Genomic DNA, 14,816 nt, shown 5'->3' on the forward strand with positions numbered 1-14,816 from the left:
GCATGGCTCAGTCGGTTAAGCGTCTGACTCTTGATTTTGGCTCAGGTCATGATCTCACAGTTCGTGGGATCGAGCCCCGCATTGGGCTCTGAGCTGACAGTGTGGAACCTACTTCAGATTCTCTCTCTCCATCTCTCTCTGCCCTCCCCCCAATCTTGCTCACTCTCTCTCAAAATAAGCTTTAAATTAAAAAAAAAAAAAAGTTATCAGCTGGATTTGAACGTGTTGGCATACAATGAACAAACTGGTGAGGCAAGCCTATCAGAAGACCATTTCTTGGAAAAGTAAGGAGTATCCCAGGAGAGAAATCAACTAAAGGAAGAAGTTGCCAGAAACAAAGAGCACAGTGCAGAGAAGAAGCTGACCAAGTTAGAAGGAGGGAAAGGGTAATTCTGACAGCACAGCAGCTATCATGTACTAGATTTGTCTCCTGGCTTAGTCTCTACTGGATATGTGTGTAAGGTCCACGGAGAACAGAGCGGCTGCACGTATTCTAAAAGAGCTCTTTCAATGAAAAGTACGTATGATAATGGTATGGTACAACACTGCTTGAGTTCTCCACGAGCACAACAAAAAACCAAACAACAACAACAACAACAAACTGAAGCAGGGTAGGAGCAGGGATGGGGAATGAAGAGGAGTATTTCTTCTCACTCCTGACTTCCCTTCCATGTGGAGGATGTACCACAGGCCTAACAGTCCTGGCCTCTTGCACCTGGCCTGTCTTATTTCTCACGAAAACATGAAATAAAATTTCAAGATTTGGAACAGGGCCACCCCATGCAAAGGCAGTGTCCCAGGGGGTGGGCTTGTTTAGCATGCCTACAGGTACTTGGGGCCTGAGGCTTTGCAGACCTGAGGTCCTGAGTTCCTCGGGTAGAGGGCCCCAGGGTGAAGTGTGAGTCCTTCCTGTGGGTTCCTCATTGGCACCCACAGCTTGTTCAGAGTTAACTACCTCCCTGTGCTACCAATGTACGTGGTGGTCTGCAGCTATCTTGATGACAAACTTGAATTGATTAGTAATCGTCATGGCAACCAAATTTAGACAACTCTAGTTTTGAATAGTCCAAGGTATATGCTACTGGAAATTATGACATCCAGTTACAGCAGTCTAATGAATTGCAGTCTAATGAATTATTGGACAAAAGAATATGGGCATCAATATTCAGTGTGGGCCACGTATAATGAAAAAGACAATAGGCTTTGGAGACAAACGAGCTGAATTCAAACCCTACCTCAGCTCATTTCTGCCTATATTTCCTTAAACAAGTTGACTCTAATCTCTCTGAGACTCCCTTTCCTCATCTTCGAAACACTGAGAGCACTAACTACTTCCTTTGAAGAATTATTCTAAGAGTTTGAGATACTAGGCACAAAGACAGCACAATACCTGGCATGTGGCAAGTGCTTAATAGGATAAATAAGTCATTGTTATTATTATTTAAAAGGCCCACCCCACTCACTATTTATAAATACTGATCACGTCTGGTCACGTAGCCAGCATCTGAGAAAACAGACTGTGGCCGACACTAATCATTAACTATCAAATACATTTCTCTCTTGGGGCACTTGGATGGCTAAGTCAAGTAGGCATTTGACTCTTGATTTCAGCTCAGATCATGATCTCATGGTCGTGGGATCAAGCCTGGTGTCAGGCCCTGCATGGATTGTGGAGCCTGCTTGGGATTCTCTCTCTCCCTCTCTCTCTGCCCCTCCCCCGCATGCATGTGTGCTTGCTCACATTCTCTCTCTCAAAATAAATAAATAAACATTGAAAAAAATACACTTCTTCATGCATAACATATCTCTGAGTTTTAGCAGGCACTTTACCATCCTTGTGGCTAGCTATGGTCATGTGGCTAAGTTCTAGCCAATGATACTATTGGATTTCCACAAGGTTTCTTGATAGGAATTAACTGGGAAGTGTTCTTTACCCTTTCTGATACCTGGAATTTTGGCGCAGTGGTCAAAGCCTTAGCATCTGTGCTGGACCATGATGTGATCTTGAGCAGGAATAGTGATGAAAATGGTAAGATAGGAGCGATGTTGGTGTCTCTATGCATGGTGACTTAGGGGAGTTTCCCTATTAGCCGGAAACCTGGGTTAGGTGAAAGAAAAATCCTTACTTTGTTACGACACTATTTTTGAGCCTCTGTTCTTGATAACCTAAAACAATCCCTAACCCCTATAGAACATGCTTTGGAGATTGCCTATATTCAAATGTGAGTGAAGAAAGGAAATCAGAGACAGATAACCATTGGTCAAAATGGTAGGAATGGGAAAAGCGTCAAGAAAATGCAGCATTACAGGGGCGCCTGGGTGGGTCAGGTGGCTAAGCGCCAGACTTTGGCTCAGGTCAAGATCTCATGGTTCAAGGGTTTGAGCCCCATGTTGAGCCCAGAGTGAGCACAGATCCCGCTTCAGATCCTCTATCACCCTCTCTCTCTGCCTCTCCCCTGCTCTCTCTCTCTCAGAAAAAAGAAAGGAAGGAAGGAAGAAGAAAAATAAAATGCAGCATTACAGAAAATAATGGAAGAAAAAATTTGAAGGAAGGTGTGAGTGAAGTCATCGGTATCAAACTCAGGATGAGGTCGGAAAGATGTCATTGTATTTGGCCATTAGAACACAAAATTCTGCTGCAACTTGAGAAACAAATCAGAGAATTGCAAGTTAACAAAGAGAGTAATAAAGGTTTTCCTTGGTGTCTCAGAGAGAATGGAAGAGAAGCAGTCTAGGAGCAAACAAGTTTGTTGAGAAGAAGAACCACATTGCCACCGATAGCAGGAAGCTTGGGAAATAAAGGGAAAGAGGTGGGGAAGAATGAAACTGAGGAAAGGGTGTCTGCACAAGGTTCCAGAAGAACAATCAGAAACAGAGTGGCTGGGACAAGTTTTAGGATGATCACTTTAACAAATGAAACCTTCTTCGAATGAACAGTTTTTTTAAATAATTGTATTGTCCTGACAAAATTTTTCAAACGTAAGTGCTGACAGCAATAATTCCCTTTCTACGTAGCAAATTAAGTGCCATCCTCAAACACTTGCATTAAATTTTAAATGAGCATAACAGCACTCAGAATGTAATTTTGAAAGGGGAGAAATCTTGCAACACAGACGAGAAAACTTCATGCGGAAGAAAAGTGATTGTTGGGAAAATTGAGTAATTAGCTTAAGTCAAATGGGTTTTCTATACTTTTTAAATTGTCATTAACAGCAAATAAACTAAGAGTAAACTAATACACCAGAAGTGTGTTCATAAAATTAAACTCTCTTCAGAGCTCATCATTTACCTTTGGATGTTAGTCACCTCGTGCCACAGCCCAAGCTTTAATGACCTATTTCTGTTTCATCCAATTGTACATCTCTCCTTTTATTTTATAAAACTTATTATTGATACAGCTAAAGTAGGCATTGCTTTAAAAGCAAACTCTACAAACCCCTTAGGACTCGTTCATTCTTGGAATTTTTTGTATCTATTTTGCTTCCTAGGAAATGCAGTAAGAAATATGCACTTCACTTTAGAGAATACTTTGATGACTAATCCTAACTATTCAAATAGGAAGACCTCTTCCATTTCCTATCATCTGTTTCTGTGCTGACCTCAAAGTAGCCTTTGAACTCCATGAGAAGAAAAGGTTATGGATGTAAAAGTTATGGACACAAAAAACAATCAATTATGCCCCCCCCCTTTTTTTTTGCCCCATTTGTACAGTTATTTCCAAACCATAACACTTCATCTTGGGAGGGTAGCAGAGGGGGATAACTGTGGTACTAGGGTGTCTGAGACCTACATTCAAATTCTGACATACCTGTGGGGCGCCTGGGTGTCTCGGTTGGTTAAGTGTCCAACTTCGGCTTAGGTCATGATCTAACGGTTCGTGAGTTCAAGCCCTGCGTGGGGCCCTGTGCTGACAGCTCAGAACCTAAAGCCTGCTTCAGATTCTGTCTCCTTCTCTCTCTGCCCCTCCCCACTTGTGCTCTCTCTGTCTCTCAAAACTAAATAGACATTTTAAAAAATTAAATAATAGCAACAACTGCTTCCTACAACTATTCCCTTAATTAGGCTAAATGAAATCAGCCAGACAGAAAGGGACATATGATGCATTATTTCACTCATATAAAATATTTAGAAAAGGCAAATTCATAAAGACCAAATGTCTGTGGGCTGAATTGTCGGGGGGGGGGGGGGGTGGTGGTGAGCGGGGCGGGGAAAGTGGCAGGACCAGGCAGTGTTGGGAAGGACAGCAGAGCTGGATGTTACTACTTACTGAGTACAGAGTGGGTTTGGGATGACAAGGAAGTTTTGGAAATACGGTGACGGTTGCCGAGTGTGAATATACTAAATGTTACTGAACTGTACACTTTAAAAGGGCTAAAGTGCCAAATTTAATGTATCGCACCACAAAAAAAAATTTTTAAATAGAATTATTCCTTTATGAACAGGAATTAAAATTTTTAATTTAAAGTTTACCGATCTCGGGGCACCTGGGTGGCTCAGTCGGTTAAGCGTCCAACTTTGGCTCAGGTCATGATCTCACGGTCCATGGGTTCGAGCCCCGCATCAGTCTCCGTGCTGACAGCTTGGAGCCTGGAGCCTGCTTCGGATTCTGTGTCTCCCTCTTCTCTGTGTTCCTCCCCTGCTCATGCTCTGTCTCTCTCAGTGTCTCAAAATTAAATAAAAGTTAAAAAAAAATTTTTTTTAAATAAAGTTTACAGATCACCAAATTTGGAGGGAGGGCCATCTTCTTAAAATAGAAACTAAAGGATGTCAAATCTGTGACTTGAATGTGCTTATACTCCAGCAATGAGTCATTTCACATTTAGGCCTGAGTAGCAGTTCTTGCTGTTATTAGTGTAGGACTTCACACAATTAAAGTCAAAATCATAATTGGATTTTTCTTCCAACTTGAAAAATTATGTGTTCTTGATTATATTTTGAACTCTGAAAAACAGTTAAATAAAAGCATTGCTTTAATAGTGTTGGAAAGGTAGACTAGCAAAAAACTGGTTTGGTCAGAATTTCACACAATACGCTGAAAAAAATTTTAAATGGATTAAACACTTAAATATAAAAACAAGGTCACAAAAAAATCCTGAAAAACTATGGCTGTTTTGGGGGTAGGCAAAGAATGCATAAATCTCAAACTAGCAGAAGAAACCACTCAAGAAAAGATAGCTTTCACTCCCTCTGCCCACTTATGTGCGCACACACACACACACACACACACATTTACTATTTATTTCAGTACTTAAAAAAAACCTCAGAAGCAAAACCACAGCAGTCCTCACTTATCTGCAAGAGATATGTCCCAAGAACCCCAGTGGATGTCAGATAGTGCCTAACCGTATATATGTTATGTTTTTTCTTTCACAAAACATCTGTGATAAGTTTAATTTATAACTTAGGCACAGTAAGAGGTTAACAATAATAACTAATAAGATAGAACAATCATGATATACTATAATAAAAGTTATGTGCATATGTTCTCTCTCTTCCTCAAAATATCTTATTTTTCTGTACTTACCTTTCTTCTTGCAATGATGTGAGATGAAAACATCCCTACATGAAGACATGAAGTGAGGGCAATGCCGGAGGCGCTGTGACGTAGCACTAGGCTCTACTCACACATTATCAGAGAGGACAGTCTGGTTTCTGAACACCGATGACTGTAGAAAACTGAAACCACAGAAAGAAAAACCACAGATAGAATTGGACTACTGTAATTGGGGAACACATTTACAAGAAACATTTCAAACAAAGCTCTGATATCCCCAAATACGAAGAGTGTTCACAGTTCAATAAGAAGAATCAAAACCCTAGTAGAAAAATGGCCAAAGAATATGAACGTTTCATGAAGAAATATTATTGGCTGACACAAAGAAGCCAAAAATACCCAGTTTCATTCATGGTAAGAGTGATTTAAAATTAGTAATCACTATTTTGATGGAAATACCAACAGACTGGTTTAGAACTAGACAAGCTAAGTTGATACAGAAAAGTTCACAAAGAAAAAGAAGCATCCAAGAATGAGCCAGCAAAATTTGGGGGGGGGGGGGTGGAGAAAAACAACTGGTGGGGTGGGCGTGGAAGAAACTAGTCCTGCAATAATTCGGTTCTAGGGTAGGAAGAGCCAGACATTTATAGGTTGTTAGGCCAGAAACAGACAAAACAAAGGGGAAAGTTAGAATCTGGTAACGATACCATTTCTCATAAGTGATGAAAGATGGATTGATAACAAATTGTGTTAGTGACTAGGCAGCTATACCTGAAGAAAAACTTAAATTGGCTGCTGACTTCAAAACTTACACCGAAATAAAATCTAAATGGAGTAAACATTTAAGTGGGAAAAATTTTAAATGAAATAGCTAGAAGAAAACAACAACAGTAGTTGTGTTTAGTTGTGCTGTTTACCAAATCTAGGTCCTGGAAGAATACGATGGTAGATTTAGCTTTTAAAAAATGGTCACAACCATGGTTCCTATCCCCCATTCTTCTCTTACAGTATGATCTTAAAACTCCTCTCATTGATCATTGGGCTCTCGTTGTCCCCTCTCCATGAACCAGGGTGGACCACTGTGACTTTTTTGACCAACAGAATGCAGCAGAAGTGACTCTCGGGCTAGATTATGAAGTGCTGTGTATTTGCTCTCTTGGGATGCTCACTGCTAGAATGCAGTCACTGTGCTGAAAGGATGCCCAAGCAGACCTGTGTGGAGAGGAACGAAACCACCCGGCTCACCACCCCGGCTGAGGTCTCAGCCAATAGTCACCACCAACTTGACAGTTGTATGAGTAATCCAATCTCAAAGGGGATCATTCAGCCCCAAACTGAGTCACCCCAATGTTGCTAAGCAGAGAAGAGGCATCCCTGTTGAGTCCCGGACAAATGTTTGGGGTTTAACAATGAGTTTTAGGGTAGTTTATTAAACAGCAGTAGAAAACTAGAACAAACGGGATACATGCGTTTTTACCTTCACCAACAGGAATTGAGTCACATTTTTGAGACTCTTTTAGGCAAAGAAATACTAACCAATGCATTTGAGGAACATTGTAATTATTTGTTTTTAAAAAGAAAGTATAATTCACATTGATGTTGAAATAAAGCACGTTAATAAGGCGCATCAAAATGATAATAATTCTGTAAATTTCCCAAAGGAGGTTCTTTATCACATCCATGAAAATTTCATTCACATAATCACAATTCAAGATCTCCACGTTAGGGGCGCCTGGGTGGCTCATTGGGTTAAGCGGCTGCCTTCCGCTCTGGTCATGATCTCGTGGTTCATGGGCTTAAGCCCCACTTCAGGCTCTCTGCGGTCCATGGGGAGCCTGCTTAGGATCCTCTGTCCCCCTTTCTCTCTGCTCCTTTCCCACTTGTTCTCTGCCTCTCTCCATCTCAAAAATAAATAAAAATTTTAAAAAAGATCTCCAGGTTATATTAGCAACATTAATAAAAACATTTTAAGTAGTACACTAGTATATCTTTGTATTTCAAGTACCAATATCAAGATAAATGTAATAAAGAGCCTATCCAGTTTAGTTTTTCATTAAATGAGAATAAAAACTATCTACTACTATAAGTCTTGTGAAGCAGTTACACTCCTGGTATCTGCTCTATTATCATTTACAGAAAGAAAAAAATATCAAACTTATAAAAATAAGTAATTTCTTATTTTAAGCACAAAATACAAGCATGCCAAACATCAAGCCATAAAAGCAATACGGTCTACCTTTGGTGCTGTCACACATAACTAAAGAAGCATAGGGGCACCTGGGTGGCTTAGTCATGAAGCATCTGACTTCAGCTCAGGTCATGATCTCACAGGTCCATGAGTTTGAGTCCTACATTGGGTAACCTCGTGCCCCGCTTGGGGTGAGCTTGCTTGAGCCCTGCTTCTGGTAAGCCCCACTTCTCTCTCTCTCTCTGCCCCTCTTGGGATTCTCTCTCTCTCGCTCTGTGTCTGACCCTTGCTCACTTGCGCCCTCTCTCTCTCTCTCTCAAAAAAAAAAGGAGTGGGGAGGGCACCTGGGTGGCTCAGTCAGTTGGGTGTCCGACTTCAGCTCAGGTCGTGATCTCATGGTTCGTGGGTTAGTCAGGCTCTGTGCTGACAGCTCAGAGCCCAGAGCCTGCTTTGGATTCGGTGTCCCCCTTGCTCTCTGCCCTTCCCCCGCTCACACTCTGTCTCTCCTTCAAAAATAAATAAACATTTAAAAAAGAAGAAGAAGAAGAAGAAGAAGAAGAAGAAGAAGAAGAAGAAGAAGAAGAATAGTTAAGAGTTAAGAGGTTGACATCTGGAATCAGACTGACTGGATATGAACCAGGTCGCCACCACTGTGTAATCTTGGGGATGTTATTAACTTCTGTAAGCCTCAACTCCTTCTTCTGCAAAACAGTCTTAAGTAGCTTTTGACAACCCTTAGCACACAGTAAATACTCACTAAATGCTAGCTGTTTGAAAAAAGTTATTCCCATACCAAGACCCAAACCAAATACAATACACATCATTTTAAATTTGGCAAGGGGCACGTGGGTGGCTCAGTCAGTTAAGTGTCCAACTTCAGCTCAGGTCATGATCTCGTGGCTCGTGAGTCTGAGCCCCGCGTCGGGCTCTGTGCTGACATCTCAGAGCCTGGAGCCTGCTTCGGATTCTGTGTCTCCCTCTCTCTCTGCCCCTTCCCCACTCATGCTTGTCTCTCTCTGTCTCCCAGAAATAAATAAAAACATTAAAAACAATTTCTTAAATAAAAATAAAAAATAAATTTGCCAAGTAATGTTGCTTTCTTCTTTAGAAGTATAAGGTAAAAAAAGCTAATTTAATATATTATATAGTATAATAAATAACTTTGTAGTTCTAAAAAGCTATAATATAGTATAATACATAATAAAGAAGTTGAGAAATATGACCTTAGAGAGAAGATAAAATGTTTAAACAGTAATGGCAGTCTGAAACTAAAACCCGAGAGATTGAGCTTGGAAGGTGGTCTGTATGCTCATGGTAGGAGAGACGTGGCAAGGAAAGGGAAAGTGTTCCACACGTGTTTTCTTGGTGGGGCGCAAGGGGGTCAGGTATCCTCCTGTTGTGATGGTTTTGCACTGTGTCAACCAGAATAGCCTCCCCTGTCTAGTTCCATTTAGAGTTGGTGCTCTACAGTAAAGATTTCAACTGGCTTCTGTTCCTGGTCCCTGGGAGAGAGCCTCTCCACATCCCTGGAATTCCGCAAGTGAGAAGAGCATCCTTCATATTCATGGGAGGCCCCTAGATAGTCTCAGGATCGGGGCTGGCCATGCTGGAAAGATCAGCCTGGCGACTGGAGTTGAGGCTCTGAGCCAAATTGATACCAGTCCAAACTCCTGGGGGAGAAGAGGGCTGGAGACGGAGTTCAATCGCACGGCCAAGGATGCAATCAATCATACCTCTGTCACGAAGCCCCAGTAAAAACTCTGGACACAAAGCTTGGATAAGCTTCCTGCCTGGTAACACACAATGATGTGCAAGGAGGGTGATGCGTTCTGACTCCAGGGGGAGAGGACACGGAAGCCTTATTTGAGACCCTTCCAGACCTCACCCTAGGTGTCTCCTCTTTTGTCTCATTCTGATTTGTATCCTTTTGCTATAATAAAACCGCAACCATAAACATAGCTCTTAGCTGAGTCCTGTGAGTCACTCTCGTGAATTATCAGACATGAGGGAGTAGTGGGAACCCCTGAACTTGTAGCAGATTGGTCAGGAGTTATGGCCCAGGAATCCCTGAGCTTGTCGCTAGTGTCTGAAGTGAGGACAGTCTCTAGAGAAACAAGCTCTTAGCCTAAGTCCAGGTAGAGAGTGTTCGAATTGCAATGCGGTTTTGACCGCAAGGGAAATTTGCTTGAGACTTGGACCTTGTAAGGAAACAGCAACCATATTTTCTACATTCCAGAAGATTAGAGGAGGGTGCCAGGTACCGTGGTACCTCATGCACATTGTTGCTGGTCTCCTGGCTCACCTTGTTGGCGTGGGGCAGCGCCCAGGCTGTGGCTCCTCCAGGTTCTGCCACATGTCCTCCAACTTCTCTGAGTCCTGGGCCAAAGATACGTGCAGTTCTGTGGCCGAGAGTGCCAGCCACACCTGCAGGCATCGTCCAAGTCAACTAAGGCAGGGTAACGAGAGACAGATGCAAGCTCCGTGTTTGTTTTCTACCACTCTCTGGTTTGTCCCTGCTCCTGTTCTTGTTCAGCTTTTCTTCCCAGCTGCTGATCTGGCTGACTTACCGTGACTTCAGGCCCAACACCAGATGCAGGGCAACAGATTTTTCCACCAGCGATCACAGTTGCTTAAGGTTAAATCTCTACAACAAGTCCCTTATACTTTATCACTCTGATTTTACCTTGACTGCTACAACTGTTTCAGCCTGTCTGATAAAAAAAAACAAAAACTATAAACTTTAATATGATTGATGAGAATGTACAGGGATACACTACAGGAACAGAAATAGTGTGACAGTACAGTTTTCAATCCTGACTTTATACCAGACCCTTTTAAAAAATATTGACACCATGCTTCCTCCCTGAGGCTCTGGGGTAAAGTTTAGGCATTAAGTTGTTTTTTTGAAAGGCTCCTAGGTGATGCCAGTGTGTATCCAGAGTTCTTAAATGCTACCCTAGAAGAAAGGGGGTGGGGGGAAAGAAAGGGGATCAATCCTGGAAACATACCTATGCAAGGAAGTAGAGAAGGAAGAAATCAAAACATCCCTTACTGTAAGAGGCATGCCTAAAATCAAGTGACATAGAGGTATTCAAAAGTAATAGTCAAAGACATAGCTGGCTAATACGAACAAAATTGGAGGTGTGAAATAGCAATATGAACCAGAAGAGAACCCAAAGTTAATAGCACGAGAACGGGTTGAGGATATTTACACTGGTAACAGTTACAGTACACGGTGAAGGAACGTCATGCTTCATCTTGTATCTAGAATAGCTTCAGGATACATACCCACTTCAGGATACATTACTCAGAGAACATCATAAATTAGAATCATCTCTTTCAGAACTAAGAGGTCAAGAAGAGAAAAACATGTAGGATTTGAAACATAGAATTAACAGAACTTATCTACCAAATTAGCACATTTCTCTGCTTTGATCCCACTTAACTGAGTTGTTGGATTCACTGGTGTTCCCTATTCTTTCTGTAATAAATGTCTGCGTCCTTGACATGCTGCAGCCTAGGGACTGGTCAGCCACTCCTAGAAGTTCACCCGTGCTTCCTCTTTCCAGTTAAGTTGTTCCAAACCTGCTTAAGTTTAGTGCTCATTAATGCAAATTCTCAACCTAAACATGATATAAACGGATGAATAAGAATATGGATGAATATAAAATACAAATACGAATGTGGAACATAAAAATTTCTAGAAAACTAGTTGAATTACTTTGTAAAGATTCAGGAAGGATAAATCATTATAAGAACTTGCTGAGATTAAGTGTGAGCAAGACAACTGTTAAGGAGGAGAAACAGAAAACTTGAATCCTTCACAAGTTTCTCTGCAACTGCCTTCCACTATGAGGAAACTCAAAATGGAAATTATAGGCAATGCAATCTGGTAGTGATTTATGCAAGAACAGCCACTAACCCCCAATTAGCATACCTAGATATAAGGAAAGGGCTTTGGCTCCACATCAAAAGATTGGCAAATGAATGTATACTTATGTGTATTAAATTAATATGCACGCATTTTAATTTTTTTTTAATAACTCCTCATTCTGACATTTTTGATTTACACATTTTGTCAGGTAAGAGCTAATTTTGTCAAGGCAGAGTTTTGAAACAGAGAAAATCATTGTTTTTCACACATGCATGGAACCATTAGAAAAACTGGAAAAGAAACCTTTAGGCGAACACCTGGCGGGTGTCCCACAGGGCAGGATGGAACTCACAGGCAGAAGGGCCAGCCAAGGAGGATGGGTGTGTCTTCCAAGTTCTCCTCCGCAGCCTTGGGACAGGTGTGCCTGGGCCGTGGGTCAGCCCTGTTAGCTCACTGCCAGGAAACCTAAAAAAAAGCCTGTGATCATCCAGCTAGTGATCGGGTTTTATCTCTACAAGTTTGTTCTATTTGTTTTTTATTTTATTTTATTTTTATTTTATTTTATCACATTGGTCATGTTCTCTCTCCACAGTCACAATAGAAGGAAAAAAAATCAATTAGAAATTTAAAAAAGAGCTAAATAACTCAAGTTAGAAAGAAAAATCAAACATGAAAATACAGACCATTTAACATGAAGAATGGTGAGTACACTACGGGTCAAAACCCAGGACTTAATTTCCACCTCCAGTCAAGATGGGGTAACAAGGATTGGATTTACCCTCCTGCCTGAACAACCAATACAAAGAAAAAAACACAAAACAGTGGATGTCAGGTGGAAAGGACAGTAATCCTCAGGAGCAGGAGACAGATGAGGTGAGCCTTAAGATTGCCTCAGCTTGCTGCCTTGAGGCAATTTCCAAGCAGCAGTGTGGTTGGGGGCGGGGTAGGCAAAGCCTGGCAAACTCCAGGAGAGTCTCAGGGAACCCGGGCAGCTACAACGTCTAGAACACAGGACTGCACGTGGTTAAGGTGCCCAGGAGAAAACTCTGACATCTGCCGGTTTCCTCCAGTATTCATGAGAGTAGAGATCAGCATACAGGTTTGAAGAAACTATCTAAGGCTGGGAAAAGAATTGCCCCAGAGAATTAGAGGGACTACTACTCAGCACTCACAGAGGACCAGGAATAGTATCTGTTCCCACTAGATAGACTGAAACATTTCGTGATTCACGAGCATGTGTTACAGTGTTTGCATCTGTTACAGTGTTCGAGAGTTTGGCTTTGGTAATGGGGGAGTTAATCCTAAATAGTTGTGAAATCCTAACAAATCTTAAATCATGTCCTGGCTACAATGGTTTACAAATAACTTACGTGTGTTCTGGAAGAAAGCTCAAGAATATTTACAGAAATACAAACTATCAAGTATCCAATGAGGTAAAATCCCTACTGCCCAGCAACCAGTCAAAATTGCAGGGTGTGCAAAAGCAGCAGGAAAACACATCCAATAACGGGAGTGAACAGAAACCAACGGAGAACTGACAAAAATATTAGAATTAGCAGGCAAGGACATTAAAAATTACTGTAACTTTATTCCAATTGTTGAAAAAATTAAGTAAAGATAGTGAAGATACAAAAAAAAAAAAAGATCCAAAAGTCATGTGTTAATTTACTCACTGGGGGGGACTCTTTCACAATGTGTATCAAATCGTGCTCTATACTTTAAATAGACTACAATGTTGTCAATTGTACCTCATGAAGCTGAAGACAAAAAAAAAAAAAAACAGAGTACCAATCAGAAGAAAAGCGAAGGCAATCAAACTTCTAGAGAGAAAACTACAACATCTAAGATGAAGATTATATTGGAATTCATTGCTAACTAGCCACTGCAGGGGGGGGGGGAAAGGAAAAAGTAGTCTTGAGGACCTAGTAATACAACTATCTAAATGAACACACAGAGAAAACAAAATTTAAAAAATACAACACATCAGTGAGCTATGGGATAACATTAAGTAGTCTCGTATTAAGCGTAGTTGAAATTTCCAAAGAGGAAAGTGAGGACAAAAATTTTTTTTCAAACAATGGCCAAAACTTTCCAATTTTGATTGAAATTATAAACCCGCAGACCCATGAATGTCAAAAAACTCCAAGCAAAAGGAACATGAAGAAAACTGTATTAAGGCACATTATAATCCAATTGCTCAAAACCAGCTAGACAAAAATGACACATTATGTACTAGCCAGCAGTATTCTTACAGGAAAAAATGCAAGCAGGGGGACAGTGGAGCCACATTTTTAAAATATCAAAAGGGGGGGAAAAACTGTCAAGTTAGAATTCTATACCCAGCAAAAAGATATTTCAAACACAAAGATGAAATATACTTTTTCAGACACAAAAGCTACAAGAATTCATCACCAGCAAGGCTGCACTACAAGACATATCCCAAAAACTTCCAAGTAGATACCAGATGGATGTACACGGAGGACCAAAGAGCTCCAGAAATGGTTAACTGTCGGAATCGTATATACTTTTTACTTCGATCTCTTTAAAAGGGAAGGTTTCAAAAACAGAAACAATGTGGCATGCTTTTACATAAATAAATGCACAATGTATAACAGCACAGCGAGTCTAATGACGATGGGGGAGGGAAAGTAAAGTATGTCAGGAACTAAAACAACTATAACCGTAGATAGAATTTAACAAAAATTGTAAGAAATACCATGTACAACTGTCAATTAATTTGGAAAGACAGAGAAAATGGGTTTTTTTTTAGAAAGGTATAAATTATTCAGATTGATTCCTGAGAAAGTAGGAAATACGGATAGACTGATAACCAAAACAAAAAATGGGAGAAAAAACCAGTTACTTCTAAGAAATGAGTTTTACAAAGGAGTTTAACAAGTCTTAAAGAAACAGGTTAATTCCTATATTTTTCAATTTTGTTTCCAGGGCATAGAACAAGATAAGCTTGCCAATTCCTTCTATAAAGCTAGCAGAACCATAATTCCAAAACCAAACCAACATAATAAAACAATTTTTAAAAGAAAACCTCATGAATACAGATCAAAACCTTAACACTTTTGGAAAGCAAATAGAATTCTAGAGTGTATTAAAGGCACAATATATTGTAATACAGAGTTTTTATAACAGGATGCAATGATGGTTCATGGTTAGGAAACCTATTAAAAAAAAAAACTACTACTATGATTAAGCCTCCTTTTTTAATTCAATTATCTGACAAACATTCTTTCATTCATTCATCA

General features: G+C 40.5%; 1 long non-coding RNA gene across 1 annotated transcript; it reads right to left on the reverse strand.

The window, feature by feature from the left end:
- Nucleotides 1–4,331: 4,331 nt before the first annotated feature.
- Nucleotides 4,332–12,053, reverse strand: LOC128311940 (uncharacterized). Its single transcript, XR_008290675.1, has 4 exons — nt 9,985–12,053; nt 6,501–7,395; nt 5,525–5,676; nt 4,332–4,941 (listed from the first exon to the last, which is right to left on the reverse strand). It is a non-coding gene; the product is annotated as an uncharacterized LOC128311940 (long non-coding RNA).
- Between the last annotated feature and the right edge of the window lie 2,763 nt (nt 12,054–14,816).

This window comes from Acinonyx jubatus, chromosome D1, assembly GCF_027475565.1.
Source record: "Acinonyx jubatus isolate Ajub_Pintada_27869175 chromosome D1, VMU_Ajub_asm_v1.0, whole genome shotgun sequence".
NCBI lineage: Eukaryota > Metazoa > Chordata > Mammalia > Carnivora > Felidae > Acinonyx > Acinonyx jubatus.